We start from the raw sequence: 20,000 nt of genomic DNA, 5'->3' as shown, positions 1-20,000 counted from the left end.
GGTAAATGCAAGAAATTTGGAGGGAGGGGCGAATATGCAGTCTGTTAGGGATGAGAGGGCCTGGGAAGTGAGTCAGTTGTTGTTCCCGATGATACAGCTCTGGTGGCTGATTCAAGGGAGACACTGCAGAAGTTAGTGACTGAGTTTGGAAAAGTGTGTGGAAGGAGAAAGTTGACAGTAAATGTGAGGAAGAGCAAGGTTATTAGATTCAGTAAGGTTGAGGGACAAGCACGTTGGGATGCAAGCTTGAATGAAGAAAAATTGGTGTGTTTTAGATATCTGGGACTAGACATAGCAGAAGTGAGTCACAGGGTGGGGGAGGGGGCGAAGGTTTTGGGAGCGAAGAAGAATGTGGGGAAGGAGAGAACGTTATCTCGGAGAGTAGAAATGGGTATGTTTGAGAGAATAGTTGTTCCAACAATGTTATATGGTTGCGAGGCGTGGGCTATAGATAGGGTTGTGCGCAGGAGGGTGGAAGTGCTGGAAATGAGATGTTTGAGGACAATATGTGGTGTGAGGTGGTTTGATCGAGTAAGTAATGTAAGGGTAAGAGAAATGTGTGGAAATAAAAAGAGTGTGGTTGAGAGAGCAGAAGAGGGTGTTTCGAAATGGTTTGGTCACATGGAGAGAATGAGTGAGGAAAGATTGACCAAGAGGATATATGTGTCAGAGGTGGAGGGAACGAGGAGAAGTGGGAGACCAAATTGGAGGTGGAAAGATGGAGTGAAAAAGATTTTGAGTGATCGGGGCCTAAACATGCAGTAGGGTGAAAAGCGTGCAAGGAATAGAGTGAATTGGAACGATGTGGTATACCGGGGTCGACGTGCTGTCAATGGATTGAACCAGGGCATGTGAAGCGTCTGGGGTAAACCATGGAAAGTTCTGTGTGGCCTGGATGTGGAAAGGGAGCTGTGCTTTCGGTGCATTATTACATGACAGCTAGAGACTGAGTGTGAACGAATGGGGCCTTTGTTGTCTTTTCCTAGCGCTACCTCGCACACATGAGGGGGAGGGGGTTGTTTTCCATGTGTGGCGAGGTGGCTATGGGAATAAATTAAGGCAGGCAATATGAATTATGTACATGTGTATATATGTATATGTCTGTGTGTGTATATATATGTGTACATTGAGATGTATAGGTATGTATATTTGCGTGTGTGGACGTGTATGTATATACATGTGTATGTGGGTGGGTTGGGCCATTCTTTCGTCTGTTTCCTTGCGCTACCTCGCTAACGAGGGAGACAGTGACAAAGCAACATAATAATAATAATGAAAAAAAAAATATATATATATATATATATATATTTTTTTTTTTTTTTATACTGTTCGCCATTTCCCGCATTAGCGAGGTAGCGTTAAGAACAGAGGGCTGAGCCTTTGAGGGAATATCCTCACTTGGCCCCCTTCTCTGTTCCTTGTTTTGGAAAATTAAAAACGAGAGAGGAGGATTTCCAGCCCCCTGCTCCCTCCCCTTTTAGTCGCCTTCTTCAACACGCAGGGAATACATGGGAAGTATTCTTTCTCCCCTATCCCCAGGGATAAACAATATACATATAATAACAAAAACAAAACATACTGCAATTCTTTTTTACTTTCATACTTGTTAGCTATTTCCTACCTGAAAAAAATCCTTGCTTGGCTCATTTCCTTTTGTTTCATCTTTTAAAAAATAGCAATAAAGGAGGAAGGGATTTCTAGCACCCCTCTTAGATGCCCTCTACAACTCGCTGGAGCTATGTGTATATATATATATATATATATATATATATATATATATATATATATATATATATATATATATATATATATATATATATATATATATATATATATATATATTGTGTGTGAGTGTATGTGTGTGTATGTTTAAGTTTAGAAACTACTGGTCTTCACTGTCATGTATAGAGATACTAAAATTAAGAAATATAATGTGTATAGATACACATTCATTTCCAAGCTTTTTTCAAAATGTTGGAAAAGGGAAAGAAAAATAAGGAAAAGCTTTGGAAATATGCAATGAAATATATGTCTTGTATTCTACAGTTATGGTGGTTGTCCAGCAATAACAGACTATGATCATATCATCTTTGCATCCGAAGACTTTGTAGATCAGACGAGTTTTTTTATTGGCAGAGCAGATGAAATATGCTTTTTATTATCTTTTTCAAGACAATGAAAAATAAGAAATGTTTAAATATACTTTCGTAAGATTCTTAAATCTTGATAGTGTTAAAGGTCGTCATATTACCTAAGACATCTAGTATGGAGTAGACGTCGAGTATATATCTATTGCTAACTGTGCTCTCCTGATCACCCTATCATCGTCGCCCAGAGAAAAAAAAAATCACAAAATACGTTTGTCCAGAATATGCTTATAATACGAAGTGGAAATATATCAATACCGCTGCTGTTGCTCAGATTCTGAAAACATTATCTTACAATTATTTCGACTTCTTCTGTTGAGTTTTCTGTCATCTTTAAGGCTACCAAACTGGAGCAATCCCTCCCCAGCACAACCAGCGATTCTCCCTCCTCTCGGCCATGTTTGGGACTGTCCAAATGAAAATATAAATTTCTTCACTTTTTCCTTAGTGTGTCCTCGGTGGGCAGCACTCAACCCACTTCCCCTCCTCTCCCCCTTCTTTCCCCTCCTCCTTCAGAGCATCTGGGACGTCTGATTCAGGTGGGCTACACACACACACACACACACACACACACACACACACACACACACACACACACACACACACACACGCACACACACACAAACACAATGTAGGGATAGAGCAAGCAGAGGACATGACATAGAATTAGGCAAGAACCTTGTTGAAAAAGAGGTAAAGAAACACCCTTATATTGCAAGAGTGGCAGGCGGATAGAATAAGCTGACTTGGGACATGATTAATGGAGACAGCACACATAAGTTGAAAATAGAGAATGTTCATGAGTTGGGGTCCCGCAAGTGTAAAACTCCCACCTCGTATAGCACAAATATGTAAATACACACATGCACACACTATGTTTACAGGAGAGTGAGCCCACCTCGACAGTGTTAGTGGGACCAACACACAGTCTTTGCCAGCTATACTTTTGCTTTGACTAAAGGACCGAAAAAGGCTCAGGTAATTTGATCTAATCTTTGTATATTAGAAAATAATGAAAAACCTTGTTTTCTAATCAACTGATAACCTGTTTGTTGTGTTTAAAGCGCACAATGATCTAACTCCCACATAAACACCTTCATGACCACTTGCCTTGGCGTCAGTATCAGCGCGTGTCCTGGCGGAGGGATACTTGACAAGCTCCAAGTTCCGTTCTCCCTGTTCACGCGTTGAAGTTTGGTTCACCTGTTTAAGTTCAGTTCACCTGTTAAGTTCGGGATTCCCCTTAAAGTTCGCTTCACATGTTCAAGCTCGGTTCTCCCGTTCAAGTTCAGTTCTCCCGTTCGTTTTCTGAGAGGTCACTGGTCCTTAACCTTTATAGCATGATCATCAGTTCAGTGATCACGCCATCATACGTAAAGGATCGCGCCGTAGTGTTCAAGGGTCGTACTCTTGTGCTAAAGAGTCGCACCGTAGTGTTCAAGAGCCGAAATGTTGTGTTCAAGATTTGAACTGCAGTGTTCAAGGGTCATACCATTGAGTTACATAGTCTTACCCCAGCATATAAAAGTCTTTCTGTTGTGTTAAAGGGTCGTGCTGTACTGTTCAAGGGTTATAATATTTGTTAAAGGGTCATATCATAATGCTCAAGGGTCGTATCTTTATGTTATAGGGTCGTGCGTTGTGCTCAAGCGGCGCACTGTTTTGCTAAAGTTTTGCCGTAGTGTTCATTGGTAATACTGTGTTAAGTGTCCTAGTGTTCGAGGGTCGTATTGTTGTGTTGAAGAGTTGTAGTATTGTGTGCAAAGGTCGCACAGTTGTGTTAAAGGGTCGTGCCTTAGTGCTCAAGTGTAATACCACTGCGTTAAAGGGTTATACCTTAGTGCTCAAGTGTAGTACCACTGCGTTAATGGGTCATACCTTAGTGCTCAAGCGTAGTATCACTGTGTTAAAGGGTCGTACCTTAGTGTTACAGAGGGCGAGTTGTTCCATTCGTCTCTGTACCGTTGTGCCACAGGAGGGACGGCCATCTTTACATGGCTTATTAACCGACGTCAAAGTGTGTACGATTGGAGGCGAAGATATTCCCGTCTCGTTTTATGGGGAATGATGGTGAATCTACTGACTTCCTGCATCACCAAGACTTAACATTTAGCCCACGTGTCTACGCCATGTCATCCCTGCCGCCAAACCTAATATTTTTCCCTCGGGTATCCTCGTCATCTTCGGCACGACCGATACAGACTGAGTAATTCTTGTACATATCTGATGTTCCGTTTACAGTCGTGTTCAGTTCCTTTGACATCCTATCAACGTTATAGACCGACCCGCTAAAAAAGAGTTCTCGGAAGCTGCCCATATATCACGGCTTGATTCTTCAGCCTGTTCTGAAGTAGGCTACTTTATGTGATGGGAATGAGAGGGTACATAAACGTACAGGATAATGTGTAGCTCAGGTGAGGCAGGCTTCCTATGGTACCATACAGCACCGGTGAGAACTGGGTGCCCCAAGGAGTCCCCAGGAACAGTGTGATGAGGTAAGACTCCTGTGGGAGAGGTTAGTAATGGGTGGCACCAGTGTAGGAGACGTTGTGCTACAAAGGCCCCTAAGGAGAGGTACTTTGTGCCTGGCGTTTTGCTATAGCTACAGGATGCAGAAGGTACTGATGAGGTCCTGATCTTGTGCAGGGAGGAGGCAGTTACCCAGCTTAAGCGTTTTTCTTACAGAAGGAAGTGGCTACCCGGGTTCATATGGCTGAGCTGCTGCAGAAGACAGACGAAGCAATGTCTCATGATGCTCCATCTGTTTTAGGATGACGCTAGTCACCTGTCCCTGTTGAACAAGCGTATTCCGTCGTAGAGAAGGTAACATGGCCCGGGAAGTGTTTATGGAGAGCTTAATCTTCTCTTAGACCAAAGTATTACTCGCCTGCTTTCAATATTCAGCCCACAATTTTTCGAGGCCATTTCGTCTCCCTCTTGCTGGTGGTGGCCGAGTGGGAGTCAATCGTTGCCGGGAGTAGGTGACGCTGTGAAGGTTATGTCATCGAGTGACTGCGACTGGCAGACTCCGAGCACCTCCGTGGTGTAGCGCTTAGCGTTGCAGATACTCATGTGTTCACGGGCAGCCCGAGAGCGAGCGCATAGGTTGCGGCTGTCGGTCCACAGTCATCTTAGTTGTTCATCCTACCTAGGAGTTGGTCGATAAAATGAGTACTTGGCTAAGTCTGGCATATATATTTTTTTTTTTTTTTTATACTTTGTCGCTGTCTCCCGCGTTTGCGAGGTAGCGCAAGGAAACAGACGAAAGAAATGGCCCAACCCACCCCCCCCATACACATGTACATACACACGTCCACACACGCAAATATACATACCTACACAGCTTTCCATGGTTTACCCCAGACGCTTCACATGCCTTGATTCAATCCACTGACAGCACGTCAAACCCTGTATACCACATCGCTCCAATTCACTCTATTCCTTGCCCTCCTTTCACCCTCCTGCATGTTCAGGCCCCGATCACACAAAATCTTTTTCACTCCATCTTTCCACCTCCAATTTGGTCTCCCTCTTCTCCTCGTTCCCTCCACCTCCGACACATATATCCTCTTGGTCAATCTTTCCTCACTCATTCTCTCCATGTGCCCAAACCATTTCAAAACACCCTCTTCTGCTCTCTCAACCACGCTCTTTTTATTTCCACACATCTCTCTTACCCTTACGTTACTTACTCGATCAAACCACCTCACACCACACATTGTCCTCAAACATCTCATTTCCAGCACATCCATCCTCCTGCGCACAACTCTATCCATAGCCCACGCCTCGCAACCATACAACATTGTTGAAACCACTATTCCTTCAAACATACCCATTTTTGCTTTCCGAGATAATGTTCTCGACTTCCACACATTTTTCAAGGCTCCCAAAATTTTCGCCCCCTCCCCCACCCTATGATCCACTTCCGCTTCCATGGTTCCATCCGCTGACAGATCCATTCCCAGATATCTAAAACACTTCACTTCCTCCAGTTTTTCTCCATTCAAACTCACCTCCCAATTGACTTGACCCTCAACCCTACTGTACCTAATAACCTTGCTCTTATTCACATTTACTCTTAACTTTCTTCTTCCACACACTTTACCAAACTCAGTCACCAGCTTCTGCAGTTTCTCACATGAATCAGCCACCAGCGCTGTATCATCAGCGAACAACAACTGACTCACTTCCCAAGCTCTCTCATCCCCAACAGACATCATACTTGCCCCTCTTTCCAGGACTCTTGCATTTACCTCCCTAACAACCCCATCCATAAACAAATTAAACAACCATGGAGACATCACACACCCCTGCCGCAAACCTACATTCACTGAGAACCAATCACTTTCCTCTCTTCCTACACGTACACATGCCTTACATCCTCGATAAAAACTTTTCACTGCTTCTAACAACTTGCCTCCCACACCATATATTCTTAATACCTTCCACAGAGCATCTCTATCAACTCTATCATATGCCTTCTCCAGATCCATAAATGCTACATACAAATCCATTTGCTTTTCTAAGTATTTCTCACATACATTCTTCAAAGCAAACACCTGATCCACACATCCTCTACCACTTCTGAAACCGCACTGCTCTTCCCCAATCTGATGCTCTGTACATGCCTTCACCCTCTCAATCAATACCCTCCCATATAATTTACCAGGAATACTCAACAAACTTATACCTCTGTAATCTGAGCACTCACTCTTATCCCCTTTGCCTCTGTACAATGGCACTATGCACGCATTCCGCCAATCCTCAGGCACCTCACCATGAGTCATACATACATTAAATAACCTTACCAACCAGTCAACAAATAAAATGAGTACTTGGCTAAGTCTGGCATATATATATATATATATATATATATATATATATATATATATATATATATATATATATATATATATATATATATATATATATATATATATATATATATATATATATATATATATATATATATATATATATATATATATATATATATATATATATATATATAATATCCCTGGGGATTGGGGAGAAAGAATACTTCCCACGTATTCCCTGCGTGTCGTAAAAGGCGGGGGGCTGGAAATCCTCCCCTCTTGTTTTTTTTTTTAATTTTCCAAAAGATGGAACAGAGAAGGGGGCCAGGTGAGGATGTTCCCTCAGAGGCCCAGTCCTCTGTTCTTAACGCTACCTCGCTGATGCGGGAAATGGCGAATAGTTTGAAAAAAAAATATATATGTATATATATATATATATATATATATATATATATATATATATATATATATATATATATATATATATATATATGATACAGAGCTGGTGGCTGATTCATGTGAGAAACTGCAGAAGCTGGTGACTAAGTCTGTTAAAGTGTGTGAAAGAAGAAAGTTAAGAGTAAATGTGAATAAGAGCAAGATTATTGGGTACAGTAGGGTTGAGGGTCAAGTCAATTGGGAGGTAAGTTTGAATGGAGAAAAACTGGAGGAAGTAAAGTGTTTTAGATATCTGGGAGTGGATCTGGCAGCGGATGGAACCATGGAAGCGGAAGTGAATCATAGGGTGGGGGAGGGGGCGAAAATCCTGGGAGCCTTGAAGAATGTGTGGAAGTCGAGAACATTATCTCGGAAAGCAAAAATGGCTATGTTTGAAGGAATAGTGGTTCCAACAATGTTGTATGGTTGCGAGGCGTGGGCTATGGATAGAGTTGTGCGCAGGAGGGTGGATGTGCTGGAAATGAGATGTTTGAGAACAATGTGTGGTGTGAGGTGGTTGATCGAGTAAGTAACGTAAGGGTAAGAGAGATGTGTGGAAATTAAAAGAGCGTGGTTGAGAGAGCAGAAGAGGGTGTTTTGAAATGGTTTGGGCACATGGAGAGAATGAGTGAGGAAAGATTGACTAAAAGGATATATGTGTCGGAGGTGGAGGGAACGAGGAGAAGTGGGAGACCAAATTGGAGGTGGAAAGATCGAGTGAAAAAGACTTTGTGTGATCGGGGCCTGAACATGCAGGAGGGTGAAAGGAGGGCAAGGAATAGAGTGAATTGGATCGATGTGGTATACAGGGGTTGACGTGCTGTCAGTGGATTGAATCAGGGCATGTGAAGCGTCTGGGGTAAACCATGGAAAGCTGTGTAGGTATGTATATTTGCGTGTGTGGACGTGTATGTATATACATGTGTATGGGGGTGGATTGGGCCATTTCTTTCGTCTGTTTCCTTGCGCTACCTCGCAAACACGGGACACAGCGGCAAAATAAACTTTTTAACTTTCTAAAATGGGAAACAGAAGGAGTCACGCGGGGAGTGCTCATCCTCATCGAAGTCTCAGACTGGGGTGTCTAAATGTGTGTGGATGTAACCAAGAAGTGAAAAAAGGAGAGATAGGTAGTATGTTTGAGGAAAGGAACCTGGATGTTTTGGCTCTGAGTGAAACGAAGCTCAAGGGTAAAGTGGAAGAGTGGTTTGGGAATGTCTTGTGAGTAAAGTCAGGGGTTAGTGAGAGGACAAGAGCAAGAGAAGGAGTAGCAGTACTCCTGAAACAGGGGTTGTGGGAGTATGTGATAGAATGTAAGAAAGTAAATTCTCGATTAATATGGGTAAAACTGAAAGTTGATGGAGAGAGATGGGTGATTATTGGTGCATATGCACCTGGTTTTGATGCACGAGACCGGGTTATAGTGATGGGTGATTTGAATGCAAAGGTGAGTAATGTGGCAGTTGAGGGAATAATTGGTATACATGGGGTGTTCAGTGTTGTAAATGGAAATGGTGAAGAGCTTATAAATTTATGTGCTGAAGAAGGACTGGTGATTGGGAATACCTGGTTTAAAAAAGCGAGATATACATAAGTATTCGTGTGTAAGTAGGAGAGATGGCCAGAGAGCGTTATTGGATTACGTGTTAATTGACAGGCGCGCGAAAGAGAGACTTTTGGATGTTAATGTGCTGAGAGGTGCAACTGGAGGGATGTCTGATCATTATCTTGTGGAGGCTAAGGTGAAGATTTGTATGGGTTTTCAGAAAAGAAGAGTGAATGTTGGGGTGAAGAGGGTGGTGAGAGTAGGTGAGCTTGGGAAGGAGACTTGTGTGAGGAAGTACCAGGAGAGACTGAGTACAGAATGGAAAAATGTGAGAACAATGGAAGTAAGGGGAGTGGGGGAAGAATGGGATGTATTTAGGGAATCAGTGATGGATTGCGCAAAAGTTGCTTGTGGCATGAGAAGAGTGGGAGGTGGGTTGATTAGAAAAGGTAGTGAGTGGTGGGATGAAGAAGTAAGATTATTAGTGAAAGAGAAGAGAGAGGCATTTGGACGATTTTTGCAGGGAAAAAATGCAATTGAGTGGGAGATGTATAAAAGAAAGAGACAGGAGGTCAAGAGAAAGGTGCAAGAGGTGAAAAAGAGGGCAAATGAGAGTTGGGGTGAGAGAGTATCATTAAATTTTAGGGAGACTAAAAAGATGTTCTGGAAGGAGGTAAATAAAGTGCGTAAGACAAGGGAGCAAATGGGAACTTCAGTGAAGGGCGCAAATGGGGAGGTGATAACAAGTAGTGGTGATGTGAGAAAGAGGTGGAGTGAGAATTTTGAAGGTTTGTTGAATGTGTTTGATGATAGAGTGGCAGATATATAGTGTTTTGGTTGAGGTGGTGTGCAAAGTGAGAGGGTTAGGGAAAATGATTTGGTAAACAGAGAAGAGGTAGTAAAAGCTTTGCGGAAGATGAAAGATGGCAAGGCAGCAGGTTTGGATGGTATTGCAGTGGAATTTATCAAAAAAGGGGGTGACTGTATTATTGACTGGTTGGTAAGGTTATTTAATGTATGTATGACTCATGGTGAGGTGCCTGAGGATTGGCGGAATGCGTGCATAGTGCCATTGTACAAAGGCAAAGGGGATAAGAGTGAGTGCTCAAATTTCAGAGGTATAAGTTTGTTGAGTATTCCTGGTAAATTATATGGGAGGGTATTGATTGAGAGGGTGAAGGCGTGTACAGAGCATCAGATTGGGGAAGAGCAGTGTCGTTTCAGAAGTGGTAGAGGATGTGTGGATCAGGTGCTTGCTTTGAAGAATGTATGTGAGAAATACTTAGAAAAGCAAATGGATTTGTATGTAGCATTTATGGATCTGGAGAAGGCATATGATAGAGTTGATAGAGATGCTCTGTGGAAGGTATTAAGAATATATGGTGTGGGAGGCAAGTTGTTAGAAGCAGTGAAAAGTTTTTATCGAGGATGTAAGGCATGTGTACGTGTAGGAAGAGAGGAAAGTGATTGGTTCTCAGTGAATGTAGGTTTGCGGCAGGGGTGTGTGAAGTATCCATGGTTGTTTAATTTGTTTATGGATGAGGTTGTTAGGGAGGTGAATGCAAGAGTTTTGGAAAGAGGGGCAAGTATGAAGTCTGTTGGGGATGAGAGAGCTTGGGAAGTGAGTCAGTTGTTGTTCGCTGATGATACAGCGCTGGTGGCTGATTCACGTGAAAAACTGCAGAAGCTGGTGACTGAGTTTGGTAAAGTGTGTGAAAGAAGAAAGTTAAGAGTAAATGTGAATAAGAGCAAGGTTATTAGGTACAGTAGGGTTGAGGGTTAAGTCAACTGGGAGGTAAGTTTGAATGGGGAAAAACTGGAGGAAGTAAAGTGTTTTAGATATCTGGTAGTTGATCTGGCAGCGGATGGAACCATGGAAGCGGAAGTGGATCATAGGGTGGGGGAGGGGGCGAAAATCCTGGGAGCCTTGAAGAATGTGTAGAAGTCGAGAACATTATCTCGGAAAGCAAAAATGGGTATGTTTGAAGGAATAGTGGTTCCAACAATGTTGTATGGTTGCGAGGCGTGGGCTATGGATAGAGTTGTGCGCAGGAGGGTGGAGGTGCTGGAAATGAGATGTTTGAGGACAATATGTGGTGTGAGGTGGTTTGATCGAGTAAGTAACGTAAGGGTAAGAGAGATGTGTGAAAATAAAAAGAGCGTGGTTGAGAGAGCAGAAGAGGGTGTTTTGAAATGGTTTGGGCACATGGAGAGAATGAGTGAGGAAAGATTGACCAAATGGATATATGTGTCGGAGGTGGAGGGAACGAGGAGAAGTGGGAGACCAAATTGGAGGTGGAAAGATGGAGTGAAAAAGATTTTGTGTGATCGGGGCCTCAACATGCAGGAGGGTGAAAGGAGGGCAAGAAATAGAGTGAATTGGATCGATGTGGTATACCGGGGTTGACGTGCTGTCAGTGGATTGAATCAGGGCATGTGAAGCGTCTGGGGTAAGCCATGGAAAGCTGTGTAGGTATGTATATTTGCGTGTGTGGACGTGTATGTATATACATGTGTATGGGGGTGGGTTGGGCCATTTCTTTCGTATATATATATATATATATATATATATATATATATATATATATATATATATATATATATATATATATATTTTTTTTTTTTTTTTTTTTTTTTTTCAAACTGTTCGCCATTTCCCGCATTAGCGAGGTAGCGTTAAGAACAGAGGACTGGGCCTTTGAGGGAATACCCTCACCTGGCCCAATTCTCTGTTCCTTCTTTTGGAAAATTAAAAAAAAAAAAAAAAAAAAAAAAAAACGAGAGGGGAGGATTTCCAGCCCCCCGCTCCCTCCCCTTTTAGTCGCCTTTTACGACACGCAGGGAATACGTGGGAAGTATTCTTTGTCCCCTATCCCCTATATATATATATATATATATATATATATATATATATATATATATATATATATATATATATATATATATATATATATATATATTATATATATATATATATATATATATATATATATATATATATATATATATATATATATATATATATATATATATATATATATATATATATATATATATATATATATATATATATATATATATTATATATATATATATATATATATATATATATATATATATATATATATATATATATATATATATATATATATATATATATATATATATATATATATATATATATATATATATATATATATGTATGTGTGTGTGTGTGAGTGTGTGTGTGTAGCGTAAATGACGGGTTTGATTTGGGGCATTCATATGCCGTGCCATCTCAGCTTACAAAGGAAAAACTATTAAGCCGAAGCGGCAGAGGACCTCAGATTACGCAAGATCAAGCCGTCATGGGAAACAAAGATTTGGTTAATGTAAAGTTTATGACAGGAATGGGACTCTCAGGATAGGATGCGAACTGTCCACCTCTGAACCACCATATTACCGCACCTATACTCATCAGGCATTAATCCTGAAATGCGCGCTTCGAATCCCTCCTCGGTAAACACTTACCGGAGAACGTCTGTTATCTACGCATAGAAAAGTGTTCTCTATATTTTGAATATAAATTTCCAGGGACGAAAGTTTTCTTCTTGCCTTCTCGTCCACTCTTGCTGGCCCACTATGTTCCTCGTCAACACCAGAATGTTCGACGTCGTTGGTGTCAATTGCAATCTCTGTCAGGTTGTTTGTTCATTGTGTTCACCTGGCTGTTCCTCAAGTTAACACATTCCGCCTCTCTGTTAACCAGGCCGCAACTCATGACCCCTCATATTGGTTGACATCATTGGATGTGGCCAACAGGTTAACACGGAAAGGATGATTGAAGCACATACCCTCAGGCTGGGGTCATGGCAGATGGTATTGGATGGAATGGACCTCCACTGCTTGCTGATCACTCAGCTAGGTAGTGTACACGTTGAACGATCACTTGGCTCTGATTAATAGTCTATACGCCCATAGAGGCTAAGGTATGAGTCCACGCATTATATGTGTACAAATAGAACATATAGTACATTCTCTGCACTTCTTGTAGTACCTTTGACGCCCTTCCACCACAAGTCACTGTCTTCTTCCTCTCCTTTGCTTGTGTTGCCTGTTTCGTTGTCCCACGTCTACCACCTCCACCTCCACCCTCCTCCCTCCCATCCCCACGTCAAAGAACACGAGAGGGAGGTCGATACGTGGTGCTGGGAGTGTGGAGTCGATCCGGAGTTCTCATAAAGCCATCGTTTCCAAGCGCCAGAGAAAGCCCTCCCAGGAGATGTTGATGCAGGGACTAAAGCCGTGACGGTGGGTGGAGGGGAGGGGTAGGGGCTGAGGGGGTAGGAAGGGTTGATGTAAAGAACGTTTTTTCATTAATTTCCCCGGTGACCTGACCTGACCCTTTTTACCTCTCCTCTGTTTTCAGACTCTCGTGTCCCTTTGTCATCAGTGGCTGTCTTCCCCTTGTCATCACAGCCTCTCTCCCTTGTTATCACAGCCTTCCCTCTCCGTTGCCATCACTACCTTCCATCTCCGTTTTCATTACTATGTTCTCAAACCCTTGTTATCGTCACCTTCCATCTCCCTTGTCATCTATGTCTTCCCACTCTTCTCTCATTACCAACTTCCTCCTTCCTTATCATCAGTACATTTTCTCTTCTTGTTATCACAACCTTCCCTTGCTTCCTTTCATCACAATCCCCCCCTCACCTCCCCATGTCATCACCACCACATTACCCTTCTCATCACCACCTTCCTTCTCTCCATGTCATCATCATATTAGACGTCCTTACTGTGAGCTTTCGCCTATAGTGAGGCGAACGTCTTCTCTAAACTCAGACTCGGACAAAATATCTCAGTGAGGAAGACGATACCTAATTAGATTTAATGCCTCCAACACACAATTTCTCCCCATCTCTCTCTCTCTCTCTCTCTCTCTCTCTCTCTCTCTCTCTCTCTCTCTCTCTCTCTCTCTCTCTCTCTCTCTCTCTCTCTCTCTCTCTCTCTCTCTCTCTTGAAAATCCCTCATAACTTTCCTCTTTCTTTTGATGGATCAGTAACTCCACCACTCAGCACAGATGAACACATATGGTATCACTGTAACATCCAACTTATCTGGGACACCTCACAAATAGCTAAGTCTGCCTCAGAGAGACTAGGAGTCCTGTATAGATGTCGAGATGTCTTTTCTTCAGAACAATTGTTCCGTTTATGGAAAGGATTATTCAGTCCGTATCAGAGTACTGCGCCCACATCTATGGTGGTTCTACCTTTGCATCCTTACTAGACGGCCAAATATAAAGCGGTCAGGCATATCAGCTTTCCCAGACTAACCTCATGATTTGACCCATTGGCCCAAACAGTCGATTAACAGTCATGATGACATCACAACACACGGTTCACACAGCCCATCTTCATCTGGGACAGCTCACCCTCCTGCATCTCCACTCCCACACACGCTTCTTGGTAAAAACTCCTCACTGCTTAAGGTAACTTTTCTCCCACACTGTATACTCGCAGCATCTTCAGTGAAGCATCGCTATCAAACCCTATCATACGCTTTCTACAGACCAAAAGTTTACCTCACGCAGATTCTTCCACACTTCCACCACTGAGTCCACAATGTTCCTCTCCAGTCCGATATTTGCCCATGCCACTACCCTCTTACTCACCACTTTCTAAAACTATTTATTAGGTGTACTAAACAAACTAATGTCCCTGTGATTCAAACATTTGTTTTTGCCCTTATACAGTGGGACTATACAAACAACGTCCACTCCTCAGACACCTCTCCTTGAGCCATACACTGTAAATCCTGAATAACCAGTCTTCAGCACTGTCACCCCTATTCTTAAGAAATTCAACCGCAGTCCCATCCACTCCCGCAACTTTGCTGCCTCTACGTCCCAAATATCCCGAGCCTACCGTCATATCATCTAACACATTCAACAGTCCTTCAAAATTCTCAATCAATCTCTTCATCTCTTCTTTACCTGTTACCACTTCCCTTTCCACTGTCCTCAATGATTCTCCGATTTGCTCTCTTGCTTTCCTCTTACTATTCACCCTTTAACTAAAGTTTTCTTATTTTCCTTGAAAATATGCCATTACTCTCTCACCCCAACTTTCATTTGCTCTCTTTTCAGCCCCTGCATCTTCCTTTTCACCTCCTCCAGTTTCCTCTTGTGTAGCTCCCAATCACTTGCACTTTTTCCCAGCAGGTAACGCCTATACACCCATCTTTTCTCTTTTACTGGCAACTTTCACTGCCCTTTCTCATCCGCCACACACTTCTTCCATACATGTAAGCACAATGCCTCCCTAAATACCTTCCGTTCCTTACCCCTTATCTTCGTTTACTCTTACATTTTTTTCCATTCCATATTCAGTTTTTCTTTGTATTATCCCCCATAAGCTTCTTTTGTAAGATCACTCATTTTATCCATCTTCCTCCCATCCATGTCATTTCCTATTTTCTTAAAGTCTCTATAAACTTTCATCCTTGCCTCCACCAAGAAGTGATCAGATATCCCACCAGCTGCCCGGCTCAGCACATCTATATCCAGTATTCTCTCCTATGTGCAACAATCAATTAGTACTTAATCCATCCATGCCCTAAGTACGTCCTGTCTTTTAAGCCAGGTATACCCAATCACCAGTCCATTTTCAGCACACAACTCCACAAATTCATCATTTTCATTTGCCCAATGCTTTCCGATTATGATATCAGCTACCACAACCCCAACTCTTGCATTTGAATTACCTATCACTAGTGCTTGATTCATCACATCGAAATTATCTGCAAACTCACTCAACCCAAAACTCTCGCTTCTCTTTCTCACACCTTTCAAACTACCAATCACCTGCCTCTCATAACCCACTTTCATTTTCACTCACAGCAGTTCGGCATTCTACTTGACGTAAAAAAAATGCACAAGTGTTCAACCGGACTAAATTAAGTATATGTAGATGATGTCTGGAAAGTAGGTTGTCAGGGAAAGGTGGACTTTGGTCACCACATGTAGGGTAGGTCAGGAAAGAACAATTAGGCTGAGGGGTTCACGTGAGGTGAGACTGACCAAACCCCAAAGGTCAGGTCAGTAAAGGTCGGACAAGCTGCAGGGGACAGGTCAAAGCATCAGTTAAACTGGTCTCTATGATGCAGAATATTGTATCTCTGGATCAGTGTCACCTGCTGCCGAACTTTAATGTTTACTATGCAAATCCATCAGAATGAAGATATGGTTTATGTAGTCAGAAAAGTTAGATCTCATGGTAGTGATAGAAAGCTGAATGCTATAAATGATCTTGTATCAGAAGCATCAGCGATGACAGGACATAGGGTTTTGAGTAAAGATAGACTTTGCTGTATTTGATTGAACTGACAGATGAGAAAGCAAAAGTAATTGTTAGAGCAGTACGCAGACCCTCAAAACAATGCAAAGAAAATTAAACCTCAAGTTAAAGAAGATAATAATTGTATATTTCAGCAACCTAGTATTTGATTGAGATTTCATAACAGGAGACCACGCGGAAAACAAGCTAGTCACTTTAACAGTGAATCTATTTCTATATGACATAATTCATGACCGAACGCGAGGTAACAATATTTCATATCTAGTCCTCACCAGGACCAGGATTTAATTAGCTTGTGTAACGTCGGTGAAAAATTAGGTAACAGTGACCTAAAACAAATGCAGCACACAATAACTCTCCATTTTCATTTGAAAACAAAAAAAGACGTGGTGTGATATTAGTAATGGAAACTGATTCAAGCTTTTAGATGGAGAAGCTTGAAATGATCACAGAGCGACTGTTGACAGAAACATGGACACAGTAAAAGAAAATTTCAATGTAGGATTTAAGCAACGGGAAATGCACGTTAGAATTCTTCATATATAGCGACATCCCGGGCGCCACCCGCCGGCCCATGAAACGCGCGAGGTCGAGCGGATTCCCAAAAGTTCGCGACGCTTACTTTCGGACTAGTGCGTACCCATATCCGCAGCCGGTCTCCCAAGTGATGTAAACTGATCGATAGATTAATAAGGGTGAGGGAAGTCGCCACATTAGATCCGTGATTTCGGGGCAGTCGGGCTGTGCGTGAGGCTGGGTTGCGTTCGGGCGCAGGACGGGGGCAGGTGAAAGAGGCGATGACTTGGGTCATTGATCGATTATATGAAGCAAGTAGAATATATCAGAACTGCTAAATGCCCTTAGTTTAATGATAATGATACCATAATTATTACAACCAAGGCATGGCTTCCACGTTAAACGAGTTTTTTTTTCATTCAGTGTTCACTACCGGAAATATATTGGAATACACCAGAATTAGAAAGCGTTTTCCCATTGAAAAATGGGAAATTACTTATGTGATATTGGTAAAGTACTTACATACTCAGAAATATCCTGATAAGTTAAGCTGGTCTTCATAACCTCTCTCTTAGAATAATGAAAGAGCAAGCCAACAGTTATTACTGTCAACCATGAAGATATTCAGCAAACTGCTTAAAGAATGAAAGGTGATGATTGACTGAAATCTCGCAACTGTCACAATAATTCCCAAATTAGAAGAGTGTTCTTTCTAATGCTTGTGTTGTGTACATTGCACCAAAGTTATTGTATGATATAAGATTAGGTGAATACATTGTTTCGAAAAGTCCCATGGCTAAAGATGGAATTTTCAGATATCAAACATACCTATGCATCTTTTCCTTCACCTCTCACTCCATACTCTTCAATGCCCATAGCCGTTTAGCTCCCTTATTCACCCTGTGGCTCACTTCAGCTCCCATGGTTCCATTTGCTGCCATGTCCACTCCCAGGTATCTAAAACTCGCCACTTCCACCACGTTTCTCTTCATTCAAACATATGCTCTAACTAACCCGTCTTTCTCCACTGCTGAACCTAAATAAGCTTGCTTTAATTGACACTTACTCTCAATTTTCTCCTTTTACACAACCTAATAACCTTGCTTTGATATACACTTACTCTCAACTATCTCCTTTCACTCATTCAAACTCAGAAACTAGATTTTGTATTTTCTGTCACCAGCGTCGAATCATCAGAAAACTATAACAGATTTACCCACACTGCAGGCCTGATACTCACTCCGGGACTCTCGCATTTTCCTCCTTCACCGCCCTGTCCATTGAGGAATGAAACAGCCATGAGGATGTTACACACTCTTGCCACATGTCACTGACTGGCCTTCACCGGGATTAAATCGCCTTCCTCCCTTCCTACTCGCTCATACGCCTTATTTTTCTGTTAAAAAATACTTAATGCTTGAAGTGGTTTTCCTTCCACAGCATATATTCTTAACACCTTCAGGAGACCATCTCTATCAACACTATCATACGCTTTCTTCACATCCATAAATGTTATATATGAATCCTTCTGTGTGCCTTGTTAATTCTCACATATATTCTCCAAAGAAAACACCTAATCTACAGATTCTCTCTCTCTCTCTCTCTCTCTCTCTCTCTCTCTCTCTCTCTCTCTCTCTCTCTCTCTCTCTCTCTCTCTCTCTCTCTCTCACACAGTCCTCATTCTGGTCAAATTGCAGTATATATATATATATATATATATATATATATATATATATATATATATATATATATATATATATATATATATATATATATATATATATATATATATATATATATATATAGATATATATATATATATATATATATATATATATATATATATATATATATATATATATATATATATATATATATAAATATATATATATATATATATATATATATTTTTTTTTTTCTTTTTTTTCTAATTTTCCAAAAGAAGGAACAGAGAAGGGGGCCAGGTGAGGGTATTCCCTCAAAGGCCCAGTCCTCTGTTCTTAACGCTACCTCGCTATCGCGGGAAATGGCGAATAGTATAAAAAAAAAAAAAATATATATATATATATATATATATATATATGTATGTATGTATATATATATATATATATATTTTTTTTTTTTTTTTTTTTTTATACTTTGTCGCTGTCTCCCGCGTTTGCGAGGTAGCGCAAGGAAACAGACGAAAGAAATGGCCCAACCCCCCCCATACACATGTACATACACACGTCCACACACACAAATATACATACCTACACAGCTTTCCATGGTTTACCCCGGACGCTTCACATGCCTTGATTCAATCCACTGACAGCACGTCAACCCCTGTATACCACATCGCTCCAATTCACTCTATTCCTTGCCCTCCTTTCACCCTCCTGCATGTTCAGGCCCCGATCACACAAAATCTTTTTCACTCCATCTTTCCACCTCCAATTTGGTCTCCCTCTTCTCCTCGTTCCCTCCACCTCCGACACATATATCCTCTTGGTCAATCTTTCCTCACTCATTCTCTCCATGTGCCCAAACCATTTTAAAACACCCTCTTCTGCTCTCTCAACCACGCTCTTTTTATTTCCACACATCTCTCTTACCCTTACGTTACTTACTCGATCAAACCACCTCACACCACACATTGTCCTCAAACATCTCATTTCCAGCACATCCATCCTCCTGCGCACAACTCTATCCATAGCCCACGCCTCGCAACCATACAACATTGTTGGAACTACTATTCCTTCAAACATACCCATTTTTGCTTTCCGGGATAATGTTCTCGACTTCCACACATTTTTCAAGGCTCCCAAAATTTTCGCCCCCTCCCCCACCCTATGATCCACTTCCGCTTCCATGGTTCCATCCGCTGACAGATCCACTCCAAGATATCTAAAACACTTCACTTCCTCCAGTTTTTCACCATTCAAAACTCACCTCCCAATTGACTTGACCCTCAACCCTACTGTACCTAATAACCTTGCTCTTATTCACATTTACTCTTAACTTTCTTCTTCCACACACACATATATATATATATATATATATATATATATATATATATATATATATATGAACCGTGGGAGGTGGGCAGATTAGAAAGGGTAGTGAGTGGAGGGATGAAAAAGTAAGATTATTAGTGAAAGAAAAGAGAGAGGCATTTGGACGATTTTTGCAGGGAAATAATGCAAATGACTGGAGATG

The 20,000-nt window shown here is 41.5% G+C and overlaps 1 protein-coding gene across 2 annotated transcripts in view; it reads right to left on the bottom strand.

Moving 5' to 3' along the window:
* The window catches only part of LOC139756424 (uncharacterized), a 153,935-nt gene that overhangs the window by 2,599 nt on the left and 131,336 nt on the right, over nt 1-20,000 (bottom strand). The window lies entirely within an intron of this gene.

This window comes from Panulirus ornatus, chromosome 21 (genome assembly GCF_036320965.1).
Source record: "Panulirus ornatus isolate Po-2019 chromosome 21, ASM3632096v1, whole genome shotgun sequence".
Classification (NCBI taxonomy): domain Eukaryota; kingdom Metazoa; phylum Arthropoda; class Malacostraca; order Decapoda; family Palinuridae; genus Panulirus; species Panulirus ornatus.
The sequence above is the reverse complement of the archived record's forward strand: the minus strand, read 5'-3'. Positions and strand labels throughout refer to the sequence as shown.